Source organism: Nuphar pumila, chromosome 8 (assembly GCF_984573655.1).
Source record: "Nuphar pumila chromosome 8, dmNupPumi1.hap1.1, whole genome shotgun sequence".
Lineage (NCBI taxonomy): Eukaryota > Viridiplantae > Streptophyta > Magnoliopsida > Nymphaeales > Nymphaeaceae > Nuphar > Nuphar pumila.
Window position 1 is genome coordinate 10,360,368 of NC_143256.1, and position 9,888 is coordinate 10,370,255.

The window sequence follows — 9,888 nt, forward strand, 5'->3', positions numbered from 1 at the left end:
GGACCTAGTGGGTGGGTGCATGCTAGGGTTTTGTCAAGGTTAGGGTTTAGGCTTTATTCGTAAGGCATTTTTTAAGAAGTATTATTTTTTGTTTTGATTTTTGTTTTGTTTTGTTTTAATCTATTTTGATTTCCTACTGTGATTTTTAGCATTCAACTAAGTTTTTGGTGTGTTTTTCAGCAGATTTTACTATTTTCAGTAAATATAAGGAGCTCTGAGCACTGTGCTTGTAAAGAATTTCCGATGAAAATCAATTTAAATCGAGTAAATACCATGATGAGTAAGTGATGCAAGAGCACATCACATGTTATTTGATTTATTGGATGAAACACTTTTCTGTTCACACACTCACTTAGTTGTGGATATCTAGGACTGCTTTGATGGCGTTTGGAGATCATGTTGAACATGATTTTAATGTATGAGAATAGAAGTGTTCTTATTTTTTGAGTACAGATTCCATGCTAGGCATGGTAGTAGTTAGCAGAATATTATAGTGTGTTTGCTGTAGGTACATGTTTGACATTTTTTTGATATGAATGATTTGGATGTATTGCAATGTTTAATGTGATTGTATCCATGCTTGCATGTAGTTACTTTCAATTTGATTATGACTTCTATGCGAAATTGTATAATGAAAGCATGCTTCAAATGAATGTATCGTGTTATGAATAATTTGCACATGAAAATATTAAGCTATCAATGCATGCATCATAGTTCTTGTGATTGTATGACATTATATATATATATATATATATATGTGTGTGTGTGTGTGTGTGTGTGTGTGATATATCAAATATATAACATGCATCATATATTACATGATAAATTTAATATTTTCTTCATCATAGCATTCTGATGATTCACTTTTAACTAGTTAGGATACTATTTGTAACATCATACAACAAAATGACTGCAAACCGTGAATGGATGTACCATAGGATAGTTGACAATGAAGTATCACATGAATATATGGATGGCGTTGAAAGTTTTATTGAATTTGCAACGACAAATGTCAGTACAGTGGATCCCACAGGTCGAATTAGGTGTCCCTGCAAGATTTGTAAGAACAATCGATTTGTAGAACCTTATGACATTAGACATCACCTATACAGGAATGGCGTTGTGAGTGATTATCAGAATTTGATGTTTCATGGTGTAGAATTTAGAAAAATTTTGATGCACGGGTGAATGTGGTGCACGATAATCTATATATGGATTTGATATTTGATGCCGCAGGAACATAACTGGGTTATGCTATGGGTCATAATGATGTAACAACTACGATAGATGAAGAATCACCAAACGATGCAACTAGTAGATTTTATGATTTACTTAAAGATGCTGATGAGTCACTTTGGAATGGTTGTGAGAGTCACACTATCTTGTCTACAGTTCTTCAACTACTGAATTTGAAGTCTGAGTATAATTTGAGTCAATCATGTTTTGACCGTTTGTGCATGATTGTGAAGAGTATGTTGCCAAAAGATGAGAAATTGCCACAAAAATTTTATTGTGCTAAGGTTATGGTCAACGCTCTAGGTATGAGGTATCAAAAGATAGATGCTTGTCCAAATCACTGCATGTTGTATTTCAAGGATCAGGAAAAAAACATATCATGCTCGTCATGTGGGCATCCTCGGTTCAAGCCAAAGACAAGAGGCAATGGTAGCACGAGATCAAAAGAAGTTTCATACAAGTCACTCCGCTACTTTCCTATCACCCATAGATTGCAACGATTGTATATGTCTTCAAGGACAACTAAACACATGAGATGACATGCAAATAAAGTTCGACATGATGAAGACAAGATCACGCATCCTATTGACGCGAAATCTTGGAAGCACTTTGATCGTACTCATCAGAACTTCGCAATGGAAGTGAGAAATGTTAGACTCGGTCTATGTACAGATGAATTTAGTCCATTTGAGGGTAGATCAACTTTATACTCATGTTGACCAGTCTTTATAACTCCATACAACCTTCCACCAATCTTGTGTATGAAGTGTCAAAATCTTTTCTTGTCTCTATTGATCCCTCGTTCGACCTCACCTAGCCAAAATCTTGATGTATATTTAAGGCTATTGATTGATGAACTAAAAGTACTGTGGGATGATGATGTTATCACGCACGATGCCCACAAAAAATAAAATTTCAATATGAAGGCCGCTGTTCTATGGACAATCAATGACTTTCCTACATATGGTATGTTATCTGGTTGGAGCACACATGGGAGGTTGGCATGTCCATACTACATGAAGGATACAAAAACTTTTAGATTGACACATGGAAGAAAGCCATGCTGGTTTGAGTGTCATAGTCGATTTCTACCCAGCGACCATCCGTTCCGATGACAAAGGAATGTGTTTTGAGCAGACACAACTAAAATAAAAGGTCCACCCACAAGATTATCTGGCATAGAGATTTTAAGAAGATTGCGATACTTTCCAGATGTATTAATAGATGCCCATAGTCGGACACCCTTCCTTGAATTTGGGAAGGATCATAATTGGACAAAGAAATCTATATTTTGGGAACTACTATATTGGCCGACCTTATTGATACGATATAATTTGGATGTGATGCATGTGGAGAAAAATGTGTTTGATAATGTGTTCAATACAATAATGAATGCTAAAGGGAAAACGAAGGATAATCTAGAGGCCCGTATGGATTTAAAAGTAATATGTAAAAGATCAGAATTGAAACTCAAAGAGTATAATGGCAAAGTACTGAAACCAAAGGTAAGGTATGTGCTTAAACCTGATAAAATAAAGCAGGTATGTCAATGGTTGAGATAGTTGAAATTTTCGAATGGATATGTCTTTAACATTGCTCAAGCTGTGAAGATCGACGATGGACAGTTATATGGGTTGAAGAGCCACGATTGTCATATCTTTATGCAACGATTGATACCCCTAGCATTCCATGATATGTTAGACAAACCTATATGGGGGGTATTATCTGAGTTGAGTAGATTTTTTAGAACATTGTGCACATCGGAAGTCGTAGTATCTGAGGTAAAGAATCTCGATGATTCTGTCGTCACTAGTATTTGTCAGCTAGAGAAGATATTTTCGCCAACATTTTTCGATGTTATGAAACATTTGATCATACATTTGCCATATAAACCAAGGGTTGGTGGTCCTGTGTAATATCGGTGGATGTACCCATTTGAAAGTTATATGTTTTCTTATATTTGTCTCTTCAATGACAAATATTTCAAATTTGAGATGTATATTTTTGACAGATGCATGTTGGACCTAAAAAAAAAAGGTTCGAAATAAAGCAAGAGTAGAAGACTTTATTTGTGAGGAATACACTTTAGAAGAGATTTCAAATTTCTCACCTATGTACTTTGAACCTCACATTCCAACACGTTACACATGCCCGCCTCGTAACGATGATGAAAAATAATTTACTGTTGCTGACAAACTATCGATATTTCAACCACTTGGGCATGCATTTGGTAGTTGCCGATCAAGACTCTTGGCAGATCGAGAGAAAAACACAACATAAATCTATATTCTTTTTAATTGCTCAGCGATCGACCCATATATCGAGTAAGTATATGTAGACGCAACACAAATCTAAATCCTTTTATGTTCTATGCGTGCATACATGCTTTGGTAATATAAGTATTTGTTAAGTACAAACGATTTGATCTGGAGTTGCGAAGAGAAGTTTCACATCTCACTGACGCAGAAGTACAAAAAGAACGTGAAACTAAGTTTGTGGAGTGGTTGAAAGAGTTGGTAAGGACGATGACATAAATTGTCTACGTGTAAACAACACTAAGTTACTTAATTGGTTGTGATCACAATCATTGTTTATGTTTGTAGGTTCGCCATGATGATGTTAAAGATCAATGAATATGTGATTTACAAAATGGTCTGACCAAAGTTGTGCAATGTTACAACGGGTACATCGTAAATGGTTATCGATTCCATATAAAAGACTACGGTATAAACAAATCAATGATGAATAGTGGCGTGTGTGTCAAGGGTAGCAGCTACGGTGAAAATGAACATGATTACTATGGTGTTATAGATGAAATAATGAAGTTGACTTACTTAGGCATAAATAATAGGGTAACTTTATTCAAGTGTCATTTGTTTGATCCAACTGCAACAAGAGTCAACAAAGCCTCAGGCATTGTGAAGGTGAATCATAAATCAAGGTTTGGAACATATGAACCATTCATATTAGCCTCGCAAGCTCAACAAGTTTATTATACTTCATATCCGAGTACAAAAAAGTCAGATAGAAATGAATGGTGGGTAGTTTGCAAGGTGAAGTCCAAAATATACCCTGAGTATGATCAGTTACAGGAAGACAAGTTAACTGGAGAGAGTGATTACTATCAATCAGATGATATCTATAACTTCTCTTATGGTCACAATGTTGCGCATGATATGCATGTCATATCTCTATTAATCGATGAAATATTCATGGAAGAATGTGATCCAAATGATATGCCAAGTGGATGAGAAAACAATGAAGAAGAAGAAAAAGAAGAAGAAGAAGAAGAGGAGGAAGAAGAAGAATATGAAAGTCAAACAAGTGATGAGGAAGAATTCTCGAGCTAGTGAGCAAAATCTTGTAATACAAACCTCTATTGAATGTATTGTATCGTGTTTGAATGATTTGAATGTATTGCAATACTTGATGTGAATGATTTGAATTATTTGAATGTATTGAAATGTATTGCAATGATTCGAAGGTATTCCAATGTTTGAATGTATTGCATGACATTTTTTATTCTTTGATTATGTATCTTCGATACATATATAGTTATGATTTGAATGTATTGTAACGTGTTTGAAAGATTTTAATGTATTACAATACTTGATGTGAATGATTTGAATTATTTGAATGTATTACAATGATTTGAAGGTATTCCAATGTTTGAATGTATTGCATGACATTTTTTATTCTTTGATTATGTATCTTCAATACATATAGAGTTATGATTTGAATGTATTGTAACATGTTTGAATGATTTGAATATATTGCAATACTTGATGTGAATAATTTGAATTATTTCAATGTATTGCATGACATTTTTTATTTGTTAGAATATGGTTCGTGGAGGTTACAATGGTCGTTCACCTAGTGGTAGCCAGTCTCAACCTTCATCTTCACGGGCTGCTTTGATAGGTATATCATTTAACTAATTGTATACTTGATTAGTTTAAATGCACATTCTGAGAATTTCTAACGCATTTTTCTACAGATGATGTTTCGCCTGTACATGACCCACCTACACCAGTTGTTCATACAAGTCACAAGCCAACGCAGAATGTAGGGTCTTCTCAGTCTGACACAAGAAGACTCATTCAAATAGTGTATATCGATAATCAATCGTAAGTATTTTATTTTCACTTATTACATATCTTATAAATATTGTATATTGACAGTTAATGTGTACCAATTCATGTGCAGCGCGAGGTTCGAGCCACAAGAAGTAATACGAGATATTAGGAATTCACTACTTCAACATCTACCAGGACCGATCACTCAGTGAAAAGAGTACCTGAAGGAAGTGTTGGATAGATTATGGTCCTCATTCACGGTATACAATCGTTTCTCATAGTTAATGTGTTTCATATTTAATTTTTTATTATAGTCACGTCTACTAACTTTCTGAAAATATTTGTAGGCTTCGAATCGCTTCACGACTACGATGGAGGAACAAGATGCAAGGAAGGTGTAGTAGAAGGTGACTGTCAATCGATTTGCAGATATGCTGCATAATATGAAGACTGTAGCAAGAAAAGTATCTGGCGGGATAAATGATTCACTGTAGTGGAAGGGCCATGGACCTCCTACTATCAGGTCAGATGTTTGAGATGCAATGTGCGACAAGTGAGCGGGGCATAAATTTTGAAACCGCTTAGCAAAGGCTGCACAAAACCGAGCGAAAATGTCTGATGCCCATCTACACACAAGTGAATCTAGGACTCTTGGAAGCCACCTGAAGAAAATGGTAACTCATCAATATATATTGTCAATTTTATAAGTATTGTTGCAAACCTGTTAAATAATTCTTTTATTATTTAACTTCGCAGAAAGTAGAAAAAGGAGGCATTGTACCATACAAGGATGTGTTTGTTGAAACACATAAACGTAAGACCACGGGAGAGTTTATATCAGAGAAGGCGAGAATGACAACGGTATGCATTTATTGTATTAATAATCATTGTAATATACAAGCTATCATAAATATTGTAATTCTTAATTCTTAATTCATACTGTAATCATTATTTTGTAGGAGTCATATGAGCAACAAATGGTAGAGCGATATGGCAATGACTCTACTCAGCATCCATCATTTGATCTTGCAGCATGGGTGACTGCAACAGGTGAACCCAAAAAGAGTCGTGTGTTCGAGTTTGGGAGTAATATGAACACCTCACCAGTCGTTGCTTCCTCAAGTCACGACTTACAAAGTTCTCCCATCAGCATCAGCTCCAAGCATTCGACTGACCCGCCTAATTCTTGGGATGGTGTACGCCAGCTCGTTAAGGACACAATGCATGACTACTTTCATGATGCAATTTCTGACATTGTCCGTAATGAGTTGAACAATTTTTTTCAGAACAAGGGAACTTCGTATGCAGGTGCCTCTCAGGTATAAAAGTTTCATGTGATGCATTGCATGTCGTTAGATTTCATGTTACTTTGATTGCCTTAACTTAGGTGCATTGCATATAATTTATTTCAGTATATTTTGTTTATCAATACTAACCTTTCTTTTCTCGTGTAGGTTGCTAGTGATAATCAGCGTAGTGGAGCTGAAAGGGCAGATCGAGACAATGAAGAAAAGGACGCACATAATCTTGGCGATGATTAGATTCATGTGTTGAATTTGTTGTACCTTCTTTTTGTTTCAAAAATATAAATGTTCAATTGTAAATAATTAGAACTTGTGAATTTTATAGTGGATCGATTAATTGTTTTAATTTTCTTTTATATGTATTTTGATGTGTAATTTATTTTTTATTCATAGAAAATATAAATTGTATCACAATAATTTTTTTCTCGATATTTATGTTTTAAACATTTTTTTTAATTTTTTTCCCTTGTTTGCGATGGATATATCCATCGCTATTTACTACTGACGTCAAATTTAGCGTCAAATTTTAATTCGTCGTTGTTTACTAGTTGGTCAATGTTTTTTGCGATGGATCTTAATTTGTTGCTAGGTTCGTCACTATAGTACCAACGACATTAGCGACGAATATTAATCTGTCGTAAAACCAAAATCTTCGTATAGTAACGATGGCCTTGCAACAGATCTTGGCATTCGTTAATTCATCGCAAATTAGTGATGGAACTGGAGACATATAGTTTCTGTCATAAAATAGCGACTGTAATTTTGCGATGGAAGCTATCCGTCGTGACTCCGAGGCTAATCCGTCGCTAAACTATTTTGCGACGGATTTAGGTCGTCGCTAATCCACAGATTTCTTGTAGTGGAAGGTGCTAGCTGGTATGGGATGACTATGCACGTAAGTGGCAATCAGATGCGCGATGGACCATGTTCAGAAGGATTTCTTGAAAAGAAGAGTTTGCTAAGTTGACGTTCCGCTGGGTAAGAAGTTTACATGTGGAAAACACGTGTTGTGAGGCTGACTAGGCCGCAAGACCTTGTGCCGCACGAGCATTTCTTGGCTTCAAAGGCGAAAAATTTGGCCTTAGAAAATAAGCCCGTGACCATTATCATACCACAAGACAAGAGGATTTGATACTGGAACACCAAGTTCCTTTAGAAGCGATTTCAACCATAGAAGTTCTGCCGCTGCAGAAGCTAGAGACTTATATTCAGCCTCAATACTAGACTGAGCTATAGTCCTTTGTTTTTGCAAGGCCCATGACACAATATTATTGCTTAAGAACGTGACAAATCCCCCTGTTGATTTTCTGTCTTTTGGACTTCCTGCCCAATCAGCATCTGCAAATGCACTCAACTGTAATAATGAGGAAGCAACAAGATGAAGAGCATAGTGTCTCATTCCATTTAAATATCGTAAAGTTCTTTTGACCATAGCCCAATGAGCAACTCGAGGGGCATGCATGAACTGACAAGCTCGATTGACTGCAAAGGCAATATCAAGACGAGCCAGTGTGGCATACTGTAATGCCCCTACCACACTGCGATATAATGAGGGATCCTCAAACAATAGTGAGGTAGAAGCATCAATTTTACTTGTGCTCATAGGAGTGGAATTTGATTTGGCAACAAACATATTTGCTCTCTAAAGAATATTTTCGACGTACGTTTGTTGACATAAAAGCAATTCTTGTGTCCCTCGCTTGACCTCAATTTCAAGGAAGTAAGATAAAGAGCCAAGATCTTTGACTGAAAATGCCTCCCCTAGCTACTGAATGACCTGGTCAACTAAACATGAGGAAGCGCCAGTTACAATGAGATTGTCAACATATACAAGTAAATATAATGTCATAGATAAAGAGAGATGCATCAAACTGAGAAATACAAAAGCCAAGCCTTTTCAGATGACAACTCAACCTGTGATACCAAGCTCGTGGTGCCTGTTTGAGACCATATAATGCCTTATCTAGCTTGCACACATAATTAGGATATTTTGGATCCTCAAATCCATCTGGTTGGGTCATATAAACATTTTCGTCAAGATAACCATTGAAAAAGGCATTATCAAAATCTAATTGCCGAAGAGACCACCATATTGTATTGCCAAAGTGAGAAATACCCGTACAGTAGTGGGTTTAATGGTAGGACTGAAAGTTTCCAAGTAATCAATTCCAGCTTCTTGAAGAAAACCCCGAGCAACTAATCGTGCCTTATGACGAGCAATTGAACTGTCTGCATTCCGTTTCAACTTATAATCCCACTTAAAGCTTATGATATTGTATTTAGGTTTTGGTGGTACAAGATGCCACATTTTGTTTTGTTTGAGAGCAAGAAATTCTTGAAGCATAGCTTGTCGCCAATGACTATTCAAGACAACTTCTTTGAATGTAGTCATTTTATCTTGATTGGTGATGCCACTGAAAGACTTTGGTGTGTGTGATCCAGTCACCAAACGGGTAATTATGGGGTGAATGTGATACTCAGGCTGATTAATATGTGATTCTTCTTGTGACTGAGATCTATCATTGTCTGATAAAGTGCGATCTTGATCAAAAGACTGAATTGTATTCCCTTCATTAGATTCATTTTGTGAATCTAAAATGACTAAAGGATCATTTTGATGTGAAAGTGTGGGTAGGCCTTGGTGAGGCTCCAAATTGATCTGCTGAGAAGGTGAAGATGACAAATCGAGATGAAGAGCAACCTCATGTAATGCCTTGGGCTTTGTTTGAGATGCTTGATTTTCAGACCTCGTATCATCAGCTACTTTGTCATCCTTTGGAGGAGCTCTCAATATCCATAACGACAAATCAGAAACAGAGTTAGCTCGATCCATGGATGTTTGTAAGTCCTTTGGTCTATCAAAGTTTTCATCAAAAATAACATGCCGAGATATAATAACTCGATAGAACTTAGCATCATAACATAAATATCCTTTATGTCGGCTTCCATAACCAATAAAGATACATTGTGTAGTTTTGGGTTGAAATTTAGACTTGTTGGATAGAGTAAGAAGAGGATAATACTTAGGTCCGAAAACTCTTAAGTGACCATAGTCTGGGATCTTGTTAAACAACATTTCAAAAGGAGATTTTTGATTCAATTTAATAATGGGCAATCTATTGATGATGTAAACTGTAGTCTAAAAGGCTTCAACCCAAAAATTATAAGACAAACCAATATCATGAAGTATGCTCAAACCTGTTTCAATGACATGGCGATTTTTGTGTTCTACCACCCCATTTTGCTCAGACGTGTGAGGACATGAGAACCTG